The sequence below is a fragment of the Myodes glareolus genome, chromosome 5 (assembly GCF_982192425.1).
Source record: "Myodes glareolus chromosome 5, mMyoGla1.1, whole genome shotgun sequence".
NCBI classification, from domain to species: domain Eukaryota; kingdom Metazoa; phylum Chordata; class Mammalia; order Rodentia; family Cricetidae; genus Myodes; species Myodes glareolus.
In genome coordinates, this window is record NC_142030.1 from 32106895 (window position 1) to 32124949 (window position 18055).

General features: G+C 52.6%; 1 protein-coding gene across 6 annotated transcripts in view; it reads left to right on the top strand.

Annotated features, from left to right (window-relative positions):
* The window catches only part of Zmiz1 (zinc finger MIZ-type containing 1), a 202740-nt gene that overhangs the window by 129579 nt on the left and 55106 nt on the right, over positions 1-18055 (top strand). Inside the window, exon 1 of one of the 6 annotated variants that reach the window (XM_087906216.1) lies at positions 10713-10830. The exons of 4 other annotated variants lie outside the window; for them this stretch is intronic. The gene's annotated coding sequence lies outside the window, so the exon portion shown is untranslated. Of the gene's footprint in view, positions 1-10712; positions 10831-11450; positions 11587-18055 lie in introns of those variants that run through there. One more of the 6 variants, XM_087906215.1, reaches the window with a different exon arrangement.

The window sequence follows — 18055 nt, forward strand, 5'->3', positions numbered from 1 at the left end:
GATACAGGACGTTGTCCTCCACCCACTAAAAAGAATCCCTTGTGAGAGAGGAAGTCCTGGGTGATAAGTAGGTCAGGCCTCCAGCAGTGAGTTGCTGGAGATGACACAATGAACGTAAGTGTTGGCTCTCGGCTTCCTGCTCCTGTTACTCTCGGACATGAGTGTCTGAGTGCAGAGGGTTCATGAGATCACTGGCTCGATGCCTATCTGATCTGAGAAGAGATCCCTGACCCTCAGAGGGCCCGACGGATACCGTACAATGCCTGTCCGAGTGGCACTCCCTGCCACTGCTAACAATCTCAAGTGTTTTGAGGGGCTTGTTTGTTTTTGAAGGCAAGATCTCATATAGCCCAGGCTAGTCTTGAACTCTTCATGTATCACCTTCTAGGTCCTGGAATTGCAGGTCAACACCACCATACCTGGCTGTTGAATACTCTTAGGTGGAAAATTCCACACCCAATCCCATGAGACAGGTCACAGTCAACAGTGCAGGGCTGGGGATGTGGCTTGGTTAGTGGAGTACTAACATGCCCAAAGCTCTGGCTTTGAACCCCAGCACTGGATAATATGAGTCTCGGTGGCACACATCTGCCATCCCAACACTCAACAGTAGAGGTGGGAAAAGAAGAAATTCAGAGTCATCCTTAGTGATATCCTGAGGTTAGCCTTGTCTATGTAAGCCCCTGTCTTTAAATTTTTAACAATAAGTGCACCGTGCTGTTAAAATTTTCCTTCAGACTATTTGCGTAAGGTGCCTGTTATTTGGAAATTAATTTACTATTAGACTTGGCTCCCATTCCCAGGATATGTATATACACTTACTTTGCTCCACCCTAAACCCTGAAATCTGAGATGATTCTGGTGCCAGGCACTTCAGATAGGGGCTGCTCTGCTTATGCACTGACGAATCAGTGTAAGGAGCAGGATTTTATTGAATTGTCACCATGCTGTAGATGCTGGGCAAACACGACACACTTATCCTCTCCTTTGATCCTTACAAAAATCTTAATCTGGGACTCAGAGAGCTGAGTGACTTGCTGGATACCCCCTCCCCCCACACACACACTAGCAAATGGCAGGACTAGAATTCAGATCCAGGTACACCTGAGTCCCTGAAGGAGGAAGGAGGGTGCCTGGAAGTCTGGGGATAGCTGGAGAGATTGAGGTGAATGGGAAGGCTGCCTCCTGACTAGGCCAGTGGGCTGCTGACTCAGTCCCATCAGACCTGAACTTCTGTACACCAGTTGCTTTTGGATGCTTTGCTAGCCTGTTCTTCCACTTAACCACAGCAGTAGGCTGGGGGCGGGGGTGAAGGGGACACTGAAGCTCAAGCCACGAAGTTCTTTCTTTGCAAATGTGGGACCCTGAGCCTGGTCCTAGCTTCTTCCTTGCTTCAAGTTGAGGGCTCATATCTGAAGCCCCTGGCTCTTGGCCTTGAAGCAGGGCCTCTTTCAGTGTTACAGACTTGTGTGCCTGACTCTGTGCTAGACACTGTGAACCATGTATGTGAGGTGAGCACCGTTCTCACCCTACAGCAAGCTCTCTAGTGATGCTTCTACAAAGGACAGTGGAAGCACCTCGCGGCTGAGGACTTAGAAAGGTTGACTGAGGAAGACTCCACAAAGAGCTAAGCTGCCCTGAGAGGAGGGTGAGGAAGGGCATCCCGGGCAGACGGAAGAGCCTTGGTCTTCTTTGGTATGCCAGGAGCAGTGCCACCTATCTCTGGGGCTTCTAGCATCTGGGGAGTTAAGGGTTCTGAGGGTGTGGGAGCTTGCAGGATCTGGCGTTTTCTCCTGGCTCCTGATGTCTAGTCACCCCTGACACTCAGAGCTCTGTCAGCAATGGTTGTTCCCCAGCTCAATGAGTTAATTAGGCCAAATTCAATTACACACCATGCTCCCAGGTCTGTCTGAAACCCAAGGTGGGTGTGGGCTCTCTATGCTCCAGACCATTCTGGAGCAATAGCTTGGATCCCAGGGCTGCCACTCCGCACATCCCAGCTGAGTAAAGTAAAGCATAAAGCAGGCAGTGTGCAAAGTGCTCTAACAGCATCCTTCAACCTGGGTGACATATAAACAACAGAAGTTTACAGCACACAGCACTGAGACTGGGAAGTCTGAGATCTAAACAACAGCAGAGAGGGGCCTGGGGATGGCCCTTGGTATCTGCTGGCACCTACTTCCTGCATCCTTCCCTGGCAGGAGGAGTGACAGCTCCCTCAAGCCTCTTCATCAGGGAAGTCATCTTCCTGAGGGTGCAACCATCATGACCTCCTCGCCTCCCAAAGGTCCCACCTCTTCATAGTCTCGTAGGCTAGGAGATTTCAACACATACATTCTAGAGGGATACCACTCATATCATAGTGCCCCCATACCACAGTGGCCCAGAGGTGGAGCTTCTTAGACAGTCAAAGCTACTGACAGGGACTCATGGCTCCTCCACCCTTGGAACATCCCAGAACTTGGTGGACAGGGACTGAGGCTCCCCTGACCTGCCACTCCTGCATGGCCAATTTTTCCCAACTCCATGTTGGCCCCCAGCTGCTGCCCAGCATGTTGACTAGTATGTAGGAAGACCAGTAACACCAATAATGTAGGCAAACCAGGGTCCATACACACAAACACTATGGCAGGCACCGGACAAAAGCCATCCAAGCCGAAGACATCATTTGAGGCTCTGAACACCAGTCTCAGAAGCTGGACCTTACTTGGTTCTGGCAACTGTAGGAAGCCAGGGCACTGTTTAGATGAGATGAGTGACGCAGTCAGCTTTGCCTTTTAGGAGTCTTTTCATGGAATGGAGCTGGGACCAGAGACAGAAGACACAGTTTAGAGACCAGAACAGGAGTCTGCTGGGGTGGAAGCGAGCTATGTCAGTAGGGACAGAGGATAAACCTCCATAATGTCCAATGGACACCCGTCACTCTTGGTTCACCTAACTGTATTAGGTCACCAGTATGCCAGGCCTCTGACACTCAGTCAGTAATAAAGGTTGTTTCATACTTTATACCCAAGCTACTGGTTGTGAATATGGTATATAACACTTTTTTGCTGGGGAGAGGGCTGGGAGTTTTACTTTGGATTTTTAACTAATTCTAAAGTAAAAGTTGATTGTCTTTTAAGCCTAAAATAATATATAATATATAATCATTTATAGGACAATTGTGGGATATAGACAATAAAGGTAGCGCTGAAATAGTACCACTAATAAGTTAGTGGCTCTCCATTCGTCATCCGATAAACATTTGTCGAGCACCTTCTGTGGTCCAGGCACAAACCATCAGGGATGTGGCAGTGAACAAAACAGATACAGCTCCTGTCTTTATGGAGTACCTAGTCTAACAGAATTAGATCTTTATAAATAAGCTTCACGAAATGGAGAGCAAAGAAGCATTGTGTGTCTGTTACGATAGAGGCGGCTTCAATGATGTGACTGGGTCTCTTGCCTGGCCCAGTGCCACCTTGAGCAAGGTCACCCCAATGGGTGTGCTACCTCCTAGGGCTTACCCAGCCGTACTTAGGGAAGGAGAGGTATAGAATCCACACTTCCTGTCTTCCCTGCTAGTGAAAGGAAACCAGGACCCAGAGAAAGATGGTGACCTGCCCGTGGTCTCCCAGCAGGCACACAGAGCTTTCTCCCTGGAAGGCATGTGCTACTCAACTGAGTGCAGCTCCAACGGTCCTGATTTCAACACTGGGCCTCCCACACCTTGCCCTGCCCTGGCGGCCAGCTTCAGAGTTTCCCCAGACAGACATTCCTGCGTGGCCTGTTTGCTCATGTCCAAAGCCCCTGGAGGTGAGGGACAGGTGGGACCACACTTGGGAGAAGACACTGCTGGCTCACTTGACCCACTGTGGGGGAAAACAAAACAAAACAAAACAGGCAGCCAGGACAGAGGGAGGAGAGTGAGAGACGCACCAAGGGATAGATTCCTGGCAAACCTCATGGGCCTGCCGAGTTCTGAAACTTCTGCCCAGAACACTGAGATGTCAGGGCATGCTCCCCCACTGCACTAGCCTCTGCTCTCCCCTTCTCTAGCACCCCAAGAAGCAAGGCCTTCAGAAACTAAACCTACCAGAACAGGAGCTCCTGTGTCATTCCCTCCCAACCCCCTCAACTTACACATCTGGGTGGCAGCCAATCACCACCATGCCCGGGAAGTCCCCATTCTTCACAGGGCTAGGGCTGAAGAATGTCCCCCGGCTTCCAATTTGCTGTGTGATGGAAAGCATCCGCTGCACCTCTCTGAACCTCACAGACACACAGACACACAGACTGCTCTGACAGGAAAGGAAATTGCTTTTCCAGCTCCAATGATCTTGCATGGGTCCAGGCCTGGAGCCATCTGGAAACCTCCATCAGAGCTGTGTCTTGGGAGAAGTAATAAAACCCCTAGGATTGCCAAGGCATGAACATCTGAACTGCCTCTGTGCCCCCTCCCTTCAAAGGCAACTCTAGAAATCAATGGGAAAAGATTCATTAGAGGCCTGGTTCATGTGGTATGCACCCACCACTTCCCGGTCCCTTTGTTAGCCAGCCTAAGCTTCCTGTCCAAACAGATTTCCTCCCTGGAAAATAGCGTGTGTTCTGCCAGACAGTCGACTGGCTACCTAGTCCTTGGATAGGCAGGCACAGGTAGCCAGGACATGCAGATCTCTGGAGCCTATGATTAGTCGCTGTACATCATTCATTTCTTCACTCCCTCATTAATTCAGGCAGCTGTTCTCAGTCTCCCATATATAGAGAATATTTATTAAGGATTTATAGGGCATATTTTAGAAACTGTCAATACAATTTCTGCCAGACAGCAGTCCCAGTTGACGAAGCTTGCCCTTCAGCCAGAGAGACAGCATTAAAACACTCAGGATGAGGCAGGAAGGGTTGTAGTGCGGGACAGCAAGGCTAAGGAAGGCCCTCCTGCGAAGGGAGAGCCTGCAAGAGGTGCAGCATCCTGATGGTAAGCTTTGGTGTCTGAAACAGGAAAGGGGACTGGAGGCTGCCGCAGGGTCAACAGAGGCAGTGGGAGAAAGTAGGTCCAGAGCGATGACTGGCCAGCCACTAGAGCTGAGACCCCTTCCGTGAGCCATAATCCGGACTGACTCAGCTGAAGCCTCTGGAATCGTGATGGGCTGTGACTTAGATTCCAAAAGACTCGCCTTATGTCCATGGGCTGACACTAATAAAGGTCCCAAAGCAGGTACCATTATGGTGTGCATTAATTGTCTCATATTTCTGGGAACCTGAAGACCCAAGACCAAAGTATGGGCCTTGCCAGGTACCTGGGAAGGGGCAGCCCTGGGCTCCCTCCAAGCTGCTAGAAGGGCCTCAGATAGGATTTTGAAGTTGCTGCAGTCTCCAAAGCCTGCCTACTCCTCCCTGAAGAAGAGACTATCATATCTAAATGTCCCTTGTTCTCAAGGACACCAGTCCTGCTGGACTAGGGCCCACACTCATGACCTCATCTTAACTTGATCTTCAGCAAAGATTCTGTTTCTTATATTTTTGGTTGTGAGCCTAGCCTTTAACGGCTGAGCCATCCCACCAGCCCAAGGCTTTTTTATTTTTTGTTTTTGTTTTTCGAGACAGGGTTTCTCTGTAGCTTTGGAGCCTGTCCTGGCCCTCACTCTGTAGACCAGACTGGTCTTGAACTCGCAGAGATTCGCCTGTCTCTGCCCCCTGAGTGCTGGGATTAAAGGCATATGCCACCACCGCCCAGCCCAAGGCTGTTTCTAAATAGGGTTTCCTTCATATGTTCTGGGGCTCATCAACATTTGGGAAGTCATACAATTCACCAGCACACCATGACTTCGCAATCTATCTTGATTGTCTTCACTAAGACCTGCTTTTGGGTGTTCTCATCCATTTGTCCAGTAGATTCTGAAAGCCAAACCGTCTTGTCCAGTGCTTGGTTCTTAAACCTCTGCCTCCTGAGTTGAGGAAGACAGCAACACTTCCAGCTTCCACTCCAGCCCTGGGGGCAGCTCCCACCCTTGCTTATCAGGCTCCCTCCGTTGGCATCAATCCTGTTGAGGGGTCCTCACAAGTATAGAGCCTGAGTCTAGTCCCCATACAGCTGAGCGGGTCAGGAAGAGGCAGTTCCCAAAGACTGCAAGGGCCATTCTGAGCCGGCTCATGAGTCCCCAGCTTATTACTCCCCCACCACGGTCAGCCATGCAGGCAGCTTTCCTGGATTTCCAATAACCTGGAAATTGTAGGGTTTCTCGTACATGCTGAGTGGAGGTAAGGGGCAGGGGCTGGTGTTGTTTTCAAAATGAAATGATTATAGGATTTGGGCAGAAGCCAAATGCAGGGTTCTGAGAAAGCTGCCTGGGTCTGGGATGAGGAACCATGCTGGGGGCGATTCCAGGAAGGGCAGGGGACACTGTGATGGGAGGAGGGGGTAATGAGGTCTCCTTCCCATCCTATCTTTGATGGAGCTGTCCCTGCCAACAGCAAGTAGGTGAAATATACAGATGCTGGATTTTAAAAGAAACAAAGCATTAAGTTGTTTCTTCATGTGTCATGTGGTGTGTTAGGAGCAATACAGGAGTTCTGCTCACTGCTCTGGCTGTGTGGCTCAGGTGGGCGCCAGCAATGCTGAGTCTAGGCATTCCATGTCAGACAGGATAATGTGTAGCATGTAGAGGATGTGTTACGGCTTAGATACTTTCCAAACTTTGCCTGGCCTCTCTATCGCTATTTTGCCTTCTGTGTGGCACATACTCCCTGACCAAAAAGGGCAGGAAGGATGCTATGTGTTAATGCTCAGAAAGTGCTAGAACCTACACAGCAACCAACAAGCATTCAATGGCCAGGTATTAGTAGGGATAAAGGGGGGAACTCAGCCTGGTGACCCTGTACTGTGTCCCTGGTGTAGGCAAACCTCTAGGCTCCTGTAGCAACACCTGCACTGGCCACAAGCCAAACCTTACCTGTGCCTTCCATCTCCAAGATTAGGAAGGGCTTCACCAGGACTGAGGGAGAATGGCAGAGGAAACAGTATCATGCAAGGATGTGTCCTTTGTGTCCTGACCATGCAAAAGGAGACAGAAGCCCCAGAAGTGGTGGTTTCTAGAGGTTTCCAGAAGGTGACTCACACCAAATGCTGTCAGTTGATCCTTAGGCAACTTAGCTGCCTCTGTGGCTGGTGTCCTGTGACTCATTCCCTGCATGGGGGCTTCAGCGCAGCACTCCTTTCTGCCCCCCCCCCCCATCTTCTCCATGCTTCTCAAGGACCAGGTATCTTCCCACTGAGTGTCTGAGCCCACAAAAGTGGCATCTCCCTGTCATCTGGATTTTCAGTCTCACTGAATCAGCAAACTGCCCGAATTAGAGATAGAACTGCTCCATCTCTGGGGCTCAGAACCCGGTGCCCAGAATGTGGGCCACATCATGGCAACATAGTTCTGCCTCTCCTGGTCTTGGGTGCTTGGCTTGTTCCTGCCAGGCCTTTGTGCCTGACTTCCTGCCTGCCTGCCTGCCTTCTTAACTCCCTAGTGGCCTTTGGGTCTCTAGGCCCTCCCACTAGAAAAAAAAAAAAAGCTGTATATGGGGGTGGGGGGTGACCCAGCTTGGAACCACTTTTAACCCCGGAGTGACCTGCATCCCAGGTAGGTGTCTTAGTTACCTTTCTTACTGGAAATGATGCCAGGAGGCCCACCCCTCATCGATGAGCTGGGTCCCTCCTTTGACCCAAGCTTGGGACAGTGGTATCCTAACTTCATTACCTCCCTCCCCACCCCTCCTCTCTAGCGGGTCCTTTAGAGGTGGGCTTCTGCCTGACAGGCACGCAGAGGATAAAGCATCCCCTCTCCGGAGCTAGCCAGCCAGCCAGCCGTGCCCCAACACTGTGTTTATTGGCGGCTCCTCTTCACTAAGGCCCACAGGCAGGAGTTCAGACACCCGCGAGAAAAGCCATCCGCTATTGATCCAGTGTCAGGCCTCCGGAGCCTGGCGGGCATTCATCAAGGAGGCACAGCATGGGGCTACAGTTCGCCCTTTCTTTCTTTATTTCTTTCTTCTTCCTCCCAAGTCATTCCCCCCGGGGCGTGGCGGGGGGGGGGGGGACTTGCCGAGGTCACTCTGAGAGCTGCTGAGCGCCAGTGAGTAGAGTCGCGGGATGCCTTTGTCTGCGGCCTCTTTGCTGTAGATCCTTATCAAGGCAAGCCGTGGGTGGAGCAGCGGCTGTGGGCCCCAGGCTTTTGAGCAAATCTTTGGAAGTTAGAGATGTGGAGCTGGCTGGAACTTGGAGCTAGTTGGGGAAGGCCTTTCTAAAGAATTTAGTGTGTGGAGTGCCGGCATTTTTTGTAGACTCTAAGCGGCAATCCTAAAAAGAGCTAACTAAGAGGGCCGAGAGGGACTTGATTCCGGAGCCGAGAGCCTAGAAATTAGCAAGTGAAAAGGGCCAGTTTGGACTGATGAATGGGTGCTTGAAAACAATTTGTTTTCTTAATTATGTAAATATGCTAGTGAAGAGTATTTACTTTTTGGGTTACCTTGGAAAACCCCGAATCTTGCAATATTAATTGTTTTCTCTGGGCCCCACTCTGGTGCTTTTGAAGTGGTTCCCTAGGAGATCTAGAAGATAGGGCCTGGAGGCAAAACAATGGCGGGACTGTGTCATTATGGTTTCTAGAGGATTGCCACCACCACATCCCCGTCTCTAAGGTGTAAATTTTGCTCAGTTCCGAATTCTCACTCAACCTGCAGAAACGACCTTTCTTTAAAATATTGTTTCATTTATATATGTATTACGTATGAGTGGTTTTGCCAACGTGTTCGTCTGTTCCGCTTGTGTGCCTGGTGCCCTTGGAGGCCACAAGAGGGCTCCAATGCTCCTAAAACTGGACTTAGAGATGCTTGTGGGCTGCCACATGGGTGCTGAGAACAGAACGCAGGTCTCTACAAGAGCAGTAAAGCTTTTAACCTCTGAACCATCTCTCCTGTGCTGGGGTTATCTGTTTAAAGTTAGTGTATTCTGCTGCCAAATGTGTATGCCCTTGGCAGCTGAAAAGGCCCTAAGAATCAATTGAGAATTGTAAACTGACCTTGTACAAAACTTTAGGAGGATGGGGGGGGGGGTGTCTGGCTATTTAGGAGCTTTAGTGTTTGGATTCTGGTTAATTAAGACTAAGTCAGCCTAACACTGCAAAGGAAGTAAATCTTAGGGATGTATGTCTTCATGCTTGCTTCTGCAATGTGGGCCAAAGTGGGCCCTACCTGCTGGCTATGCTGAGTAGTGGGAACGATGGGAGGGAGAGTCTTTGAGCCCCAATTCTCTATGGGGCTGTGTGGAGGGGGGAGTCTCAGTAAATATCCCAGTGAGTAAGTGAATATCCACAAAGAAACCATCTCAACACAGGAGGAGATGAGAGTGAGCCCCACCTGAAATATGTGCACAACAGAGAGAAGTCCATTCCCTCACTGCCCTGAGGATGGCCCTCCAATAAGGAGATGCCAATTAATCTCACTTGCAGAAGCTGGTCCTTGTGCAAAAAGAAAGCCAGTTATGAAGTAGGAATTAATCTATTTAACCAGCTCCTGGGAGAGAAAGCCTATGACAACTGCATTTCCAAATGCCATCCTGAAAGTGATATTTCAAGTGGCAGTGGGTGGGATTAGAGCCTGCTAACGACTTGTGTCAAACAAGGAGCAAGAGCATAATATCTAGATAAGTGATTTGTCTTGCCACTTCCGTGGCAGGCAGCAAGTCAAGCAGAAATGCTTAGGGGCAAGTCGAGAGCTCATACTGAAGGGACTTGTGCCATAAGAACGACTCTCAAAGGCAAAGGGCGTCAATTCCCCATGCCGACGAGATCAGTGTCCAGATGCAGAGAATTTAAAAGCCGCTTTTGGCTGCCTTTCTTGGGGGTGAGTGACCAGCCTTTCCTACTTTCCTAATTGGGGCAGTTAGGAGCTCATTCAAACAACTTTCACTGGCGAGTGGGCGGAACCAAGGGGGCTATAAAACAGTTTCTCCCTAGCAGTGATCTAGGTGGTTAGAGCCCTCGAAGGAGGGAGGGGAGCTTATCTTTTTAGGCGGTGCAGCTAATGGGTTTCCAGGGGTGCCTAAGGGGCAGAGGAGTGGGAAGGGCAAGCTGATGCGGAAAGCCAGAAACCCTAGCTACTGACTGGCTGGAAGAGGCCGCGGCCACCACAGGATGCAGTGTCAGAAAGGCGGCTGCTTCAGGAGCGGGGGCGGGGCTGTGCACAGCAGCCGCCCCCGGCTTCCCTACAGCTGCCCGGCACAGGAACTCCCCGAAGTCGGTGACCAGAGCTTACATGCGCCAGTTCACCCTACCCTGGGCCCCGCGTTCGGGAAATCCCAGGGGCGATAGAGACCCCTGTGCCGGGGGAGTAAGTTGCCAAGCTATCAGACCTCCTCCACCCCCACTAACCTGTTCAGAAAACCTTTTAAACCCAGGTTGCAACTGGACGTCCCCAGCCTGCCCCGCCCCTTCCCCCACCCGGGCCTCGCCGCGGACCCTCATTAGCATGACCACTTGGGAAGATTCCCCGGCGGGGGCGAGAGGCACCCGAAGTCACCCACCGCCAGCGCCTTCCCGGAGGTCCCCTCGGGCGACAGCGCTCCAGAAGCCCCACTCGTACAAGTGTTGCTTCCAATTAATTGCGAAGGCGGGGGAGGGAGAGGGGCCCGGTCGCCGCCCCCGCCCGGAGGCTGGAGCGCCACTCGTCGGGTCGTGCGTTCTCTCAGGCGGCGGCGTGCACCAGCACCACCCCTGCCAAGTTTGAAATGTGAGCTGCCTCCGATTCCCAGTCACTAGCGTTCCCTCGCGGTGAAGTGGCTGGGCCGGCGGGCTGCGCACGCGAGTGAGTGCGGGCTGCGGGGCGGGGGTGCGGGCTCGAGGCTCGCGGGGCGGGGAGGGCTCCCCCGAGACGCCAAGGCAAGGCCGCTCGCCTTTCATCGTCCTCCCGCGCTCCTCCTCTCTCCCCTCCTCCCCCCACCCCGCGCCGCCGCGGCGCGCCCGGCTTCCTCCGAGCCCCCGGCCCCACGCGGCGGCACGCAGACTGGGTGGTCACGCCTGCGGGGTCCAGGAGCGCGGCGCAGCGCGACGGGCCGTGGGAAGTTTCTCCTGCGCGCCCGGTGCGTCCCCGCCCCCCCGCGCGCCCCCGGTCCCCATCCCCGTCCCCGGAGGGCTGTCGCTTGCGCCCGGGCGCGCGGCTGGCTGCTTCCTCGGCGGCGGCGGCCCCATTAGCGGAGCCTCTGCCTGTGATTGGCTTCGCCCGGGAAGCTGGAGACGGGCGATGAATAATTGATGTGTGCGGTGCGGTAGCCGGACAGCGGCGGCGGTGGCGGGCGGCAGTGAGCGGGAGCGCGGGAGTCGGAGCGCCCTCGAAGCGGGCAGCGCGGAGCGAGCGGGCGCCGTTGCTGCCCGGGGCCCCCGCGCCGCCGCCGCCGCTGCCGCCCCGGCGCGGAGCGGGGATGCAGGCGGCGCCCGCTGCCTGCTCGCAGCCTTTGTTCGGCGCCGGCTGATCCCTGCCCGGAGTAGCTCACTGCGGTCGCCGCGGGCTGGACTCCAGCCTCTCGGCGCGCCAGGGCGGGACCGCGGGCTGTACAACTTCTAGGTGAGTGTGGGGCTGGAGGGGTCGGCGCAGGGCGCCGGCGGGCCGGGCCCTGGCTCCCTCCGGGCGCGGGGGTGAGTGTGCGTGCATGTGTGTGACAGAGGAGAGCCGGTGCATTGTGGGTAGCACCGTGTGCTGCATGGTGTCAGCCTGAGGCTTGGCCATGAGAGTGGCTTTAGCGTGCACAAGGCCCATTTTGTGCACCCACAGAGGAGACCTTGCTTCCTCCTCTGGAGGATAGGATAAGTGGGGGACCAAAAAGAGTGCTCCCCACGACTCTTTCCTAAAGGTGAAGTGTTGGTTCTCCAGCAGACATTTTACAAGGCTCCATCCCTGGTAGGTTCCCTTTTCAAAAATAAGAATTAGTCCAGAAGCCTTTGGTGAAGGCAGTGGCTAAGGGTTTTAACTTAAAACTACTCGTTTATCAGAATGAATCCTTAATGCTGAAGACAGCTGGGGACTCCCATCGCTACAGGACTCCCTTCCCAGAGGTGAAGGGTGCACAGCAAGCAGACTTCTGACAAGTGTTTGCTGGAAAAGCTGCCCCTGCTGCTGCTAGTGGTGGTGGTAGGTAGAGGTGGCAAAGGAGAATATGTCTGCACTAGAAGGGTCTTTCTGTGGTGGGTAGGGGTGGCTGGCATCTGACTGAAGATCTTCTACAAGACCTTGCAGAGAGGTTTCTCAGAACACTACAGGAGCTGAGAAGCAGCTGCCAGAGGTCCCCAGGATATGGCTTTAATTTGATGCCCAGGACATAGATAAGTCCCAGTTCCTGGTTCCCCTGGAAGCCAGCTGCAGTAAGAAGAGGAGGGCAGACAGTATTCCTTAGATGGGCTTCAGGGCAGCATCAGGGCATCAGGGGTTACAGTGGGGGTCACGGTGCCCTGCCCTTGACCATCATGCTTATCTGCCAATGGGCCTGGACATAGCAGGTGGTTCTTCTGAGGGAGGTTTTGTGAGACAACTGCCAAAGTGTTGGTACCAGTGTTTCTCAATAGTCCATCCTTGAGAATAGGCCAGAAAGCGGGCCAAGGAGTGAGTGAACACAGCCTTGTCACCAGGAAACCGGAGTGGTGTGAGAGACTTCTCCATGTCAGGGGCTCTGGATCCAAAGCTCATCTCCCACTGCACAGTGTATTGAGATTTAAGGTCTATATGGTTTATAGTAAGTCTGTTCCTCCTTTTTTAAATGTCTTAATCAGGCAGTGACTACCCTGTAAGTAGCTGGAATGGAGTCCCTTCAGGGCTATTTTTACCCTAGACTTCCTTAGTGAGAAACCACCAAACAGTGAAGCTTTGGTGAGAATCTGACACTGTACCGGAAGCAACCGCCTGCACAGAGTTTGAGGCCTGCTTCCTAATGCTGCTTGCTCTTGCTCTCCACTGCACAGCCTCCTTCAGCCATGAGCGCTTGCCCTCACAGCCCCATGCACTCCAGAAAGAAGTCCCATATCAGCTGTGGGGGAATAATGTGTCAGTCCAGGCCAGTAGGGAGTGGAAGAAACCCAGCATAACTCCTACTGGAGCAATGCCTTGAATTCATGATGAAGCTTCTTAAAGACAGGAACCATGGTTCCTTACACTCCACTGCCCATCACAATGCTTGGCAATAAGTAGATGAATACTCAGTGGCTGCTGAGCGAGTGTATGAACGTGCAGAGCCCACAGCAGGATTGGAAGAGTACTTGCAGACCTGTCAGCACCTAGTGAACACCCAGCCATATTCAGATCCTAGGAGGTCTAAGATGAGTCACTAGGCTAAGGTTAGGTGCTCAGACTAAGACCCATGTTCCTAGGAGTCCAGCCTCAGGTCTTCCTGAGTGGCCTTTGCTGGGTCACCCCCAAGAGGGATGGCTGCTGAGCTCAGTGGAAAACTACCATCCAGTATGGTAGCCGCGCTAACCACACATATGGCTGCTTTTAAGGTTAAACTGACTGAAGAATAAAAGTAATATTTGTTTAGTTCTTCTGTTTTCCTCTTGGGTGTTCTGTAGACATACGTCACCAGGCCCAGTTTGATTTGTCACCAGTCCTTAACACAGTGTTTTGTCCACACCAGGCAAGCACTGTATATTGAGCTAGCTCAAATCATTGTCTTGCTGGCACTAGCTTCGCTTCAGATGTTCCATAGGCACTCAGAGCTAGTGGCCACTTTACTGGGTAGCTTGGATTATAAAAACAGCTTTCTAGTGGCAGGAAGTTCCAGTGGGAATGCTGGGTGGGGACTTAGCAAACGAGATGAGCCCACCCTGTGACAGTGCCAGTGTGTTAGATAGGCCTTTCTATGTTCTTAACGTTTTGAGTCATGGTGGCCCCTGTGTGGGGCAGGCAGAGACTAGCCAGTGCTCCCAGTTAACACTGGGGTTAAATTTTGCTGGAGGGTGTGAGTCCTGGGTCACCAACACTCTGCTGTATAACAGAGGTCAGCCAGGGGGCACGGATGGGCAGCGGTCCCAGGAGCAGCCTCAGACCTCCCTGAGGACTGTCATGGTGCCGGCAAGGCGTCAGGCTCTGTGAAGTCATCTATCAATCAGGCGGTCCTTGTAACAGGCAGTTTTGAGCTGGAGGGGGCTGGAAGGGGAGGGAAAGGTACTCTGGGCCCAGGAGATGTTTACCTTGCTGGATGTGGCTTTGGTCCCCCAGGAGAGGCCAACTTCTCCACAAGAGAAGGGACTCATCACTGGGCAGGTAGCCTGAATGCTTGGAGCCACAACAGAGGGAGAAGAGCCTGCAGAGGCCCCTAGAGGGAGGGGGGGGCACCTGGCAAATGGGCCAGCATGCCCCTTGCTGTCCTTCACCAGGGCCTGCTACTCCTGGTATCATAGCATACCCACTGGGCTATGCTTGCCCTGGCACTCCCCAGAAGCCTCAGCTGCCTGGGAAACTCTCCAGGGCCTTCAAACAGCAGCCGCCTCCCAGGGGACCATGCTCAGGGAAAAACAAGGCCCCCACCCTCCAAGCACATCCAGCTTCCCAAGTAACTCCTGAGCAGTAACCACCTCTAGCCTGGAAAGGACAGACAGGAGCCACTGCCCAGGGACAAGGGACCAAGGTCATAGCAGGGCAGGCCTGGAATGGAGTAAGGGTCCTCCCTCACCTGGTCTTCATGGGTTCCTCACTGAGAGCTGGAGGCTAACAATTCGACCGAGCCCCGCTGCTTTCTTTCTTGCTTCAGTCAGACAAAGTACCCTGGTGGCCTGCAGCCTTGTCCCTGTGTCCTGAGCCCCCCACCTCCCAGCGGTTAGGTGTGTCTATGTTCTCAGGCCCTGGACTAGCTGAAGGGGTGCCTTTCTGCACACCTGAAAAGGGAGTTTTCCAGACCCATCTAGGGGAGTAGGAAGGATGGCAAGGGCTTTGTTTGCACGCTCGGGTTGCAGCCCTGTTAACAAGACCCCTAATTGTCCTACCTCTCACTGGATGTGGGCCCCTCCAGGGGGATTCATGGAGCGCTGCCCATCAGCAGTATGTAAGGATCTGGGGACTAGACTTGTCTGTCAGTGGTCACCCAGGCAGTTTAAGGGGTTCAGTTTATATCTCACAGTAGCCCAACTGTGTCCCTGACTTCTGCCAGAAACCCACTCTGGGCTTCTCCCGAGCCATCTATGAGCCTGTAAGTTTTCTATAGCCTTGTGGCAGAGGGAGGACCTAGCCTGGGTCAACAACCAGTGCTGCCTCCTGTATTTGGTCCATACCAAATAGAACTGGGGGCTGCGAGGAGAGGAGGAGGCTTGTCCAGGACAGCCCTGCCTCTGAGCCTGGGGCCCCTCCACGATTGCTTTTAGCTGGAATGAGCTCCCCACATACTTCAGACACTGTTCTGGATAACAAAATTCCTCAGGCCCAGCCTTCCAATAATAGTATCTGTAGCCAGTTCTACAGTTAGTGTGTGACCTCTGGCAAGTCACCTTGGGGTGGGGCGGGCCTGGGGGTTCTGAGAGCACTTCTCTGTCTTGTCTGTGCGCTGGTGCTGTGGCAGGGAGGAGGAAATGGTGACTTTGGGACTGGATTGGTCTTAAGTTTCCCAGAAATGAGTGAGCGGGAGGCTCAATGTCACGTGGCTGGTTGTGTCTTGAGGTGTGGTGCTGGAGCAGAAGGGGCGGTAGGTGGGCCAGAAGCTCCAGTGGAGGCTAAGTGGTTCATTGCTGAAGCTGTCACCCAGAGCACACTTGATTCCCCTGGAACTACGGTTGCCAGAAGCAAGGGTGCTGCTGAGCTGCAGGTGTGAATCTGCTTGGAAGAGGGGAGGTTCGCATCCTGCAGTGGGGATGTCTTCGCTTCTGCTGACAAAGTGGAAGCTCTCCCTGTTTTTGCAGTTGTCATGGTGTGGGTCAAAAGCAGCGCTCTGCCGCCCCCAGAGCTTTGGAAACTTGCTGGAACTTGTCCATCTAGATCTCCCAGGCAGCTCTCTGCACTCTCCTGGAGAGGGGACAGGAGTGGGGGGGGGGGGTAAGAATATAGGTCCTGTTCTTAGACGTGCAGACCTGCCTGGAAGGTCTGCGAAATTCTAATCCAATGAGGGCATTTCCTGGAGACTGGGGCTGCGGGCGATAGGTGAAAGAGAACACTTCCAGGGCTTTTCACACCCTGTGTGGCCCAGGATATAATCCCTGTCCCTAGGGTCAGAGCCTAAGGCACCTCATGACTTATAGGACCTTGTCTGTCTCCCAAGAGTTTGTCATCCGATTAGTGGAATCACCAGGTAACATGGACTTTTTTCTTACTTATTCATTTGAAAAATGGGGGGAGGGGTGTCTTTCAAAGAATAAGGAGCAGCCCCCAAGGCCTGCCTGCTTTTCCTTCTTCTTCCCTTTCGTCCTTCCCCCTCTACCTCTCTTCCTTCCTCTCCCGGTCCCTTTCCTTTCTGCTTCAATCCCTTCCTTATTCCTCTCTTCCTCGCTCACTCCTCTCCTTCCTTCCTCCTTCCCTCCCACCTCTCCCTATTCCTTTTTCTTCTCTTTGCAATGCTGGAAGCTGAATCCACGACCTCCACTCACAAGCTAAGCTGCTGCACTTGGTGTTCTGCTTATTGGTAATTGACACATAGTAAGCAGAGGACCAGGTCCATGGGATGCAGAGCGACACTTGACACCTTCTGCTCTGCGAGGATCAGACCAGAGCTGGGACCTTCTTTCATCTCCTCTCAGTTCTGCTGGGTCGAGGTGGATCAAATGCCACCACCCAGGAAGCTCCCTCTAGTCCCCAGCACACACAGTTGCATGCAGCAGAAAACCGTACTTAAAGCCTTCAGAGTCATTCGTGTGTGTGTGTGTGTGTGTGTGTGTGTGTGTGTGAAAACTTTCTAACGACAGGGTTGTGTCACAATGCCAAAAGGTTAGACATATCAGCCTGTGATCACACACCCACAGGGTCTCCCCTTGCTTGACGGTGAGGGGAGACAAGTTATGCATGAGGGTTGTCTATGCTTGGTGCCTCATAGATGTGCTACGTGATCAGCCTAGGGACCCAGGGCACAGGCTGGTGATGACAGAGGTGGTCATGCAGAGAATAATTGAGAGGCCTGAAATCCTGCAGTGGCCAAAGGACTGCCGTGACTTTGATGCTGGTCTAGGTTAACAGGGACCTTGTCTGAAAACAAAACAAAACAAAGAAAATTAGTGGACTCACTATATATGGAGAATATATGTACATATATCTGGGTTCTTGACCTAAGGTCAGGGTGCCAGGATACCAGTGTGGTATACACTGTAAGGAGTCTTTGGCTTTCTTGGGGTCCTCGCCTTCCAAGATTTATTACACACACCCCATGTAATTATCATTAGCTGCCTATGCCTATTAGTTGTGCTTTGTTTTTTAATTCAGGGATTACTTTTTTGAGGCAGTGCTTTACTCTCTAGCCCCGGCTGGCCTCAGGCACCGTACTTATTTAAATACGTACGTGTACTTATTTAAATGTATTAGTTAAAATTAGATAATTTCGGATTTTCAGTTCCTCAGTCTTTGAAGTTCTTGGTGGGTACCATACTGAATGGCGTAGGAACAACAGCTCAGAAAGGCAGGGAGTTCTGCTGGGCACTGTGATGCTGAAAGTCACTGAGAGCTCTTGAAGAGGTCTTTGAGGTCTACAGGAGGTAGAATCTGCCTCGGATGGACTCACAAGGTAGAACCTGCTTGCCCTACGCCCACCCCCATCTCTACTACCATCACTGCCGCCACCAACCTGCTGCACACAGGGTCACCCAGGGTTTTCCCAAGCCATGTTAAGAAGTAATTATGAAACCCACATCTGTAGTTTCCTGGGTGACTTTTGGTAAGTCACTTAACATCAAGCATTTTTGTTTCTGATCAATAAAACAGCTGTGCAGCCTGGCTGGCAGGTTGTGGGCCATGGGGTTGTGGAGCACTTAGCTCTGGGTCTGGAATAGAGTAGCTGCCCAGTAAATGACAGCTTGACTCAGATCTCTTCTATAGTTCCAAAAGCGGCTGGTCCCATGCCTGAGAGATGGTGTTCTTT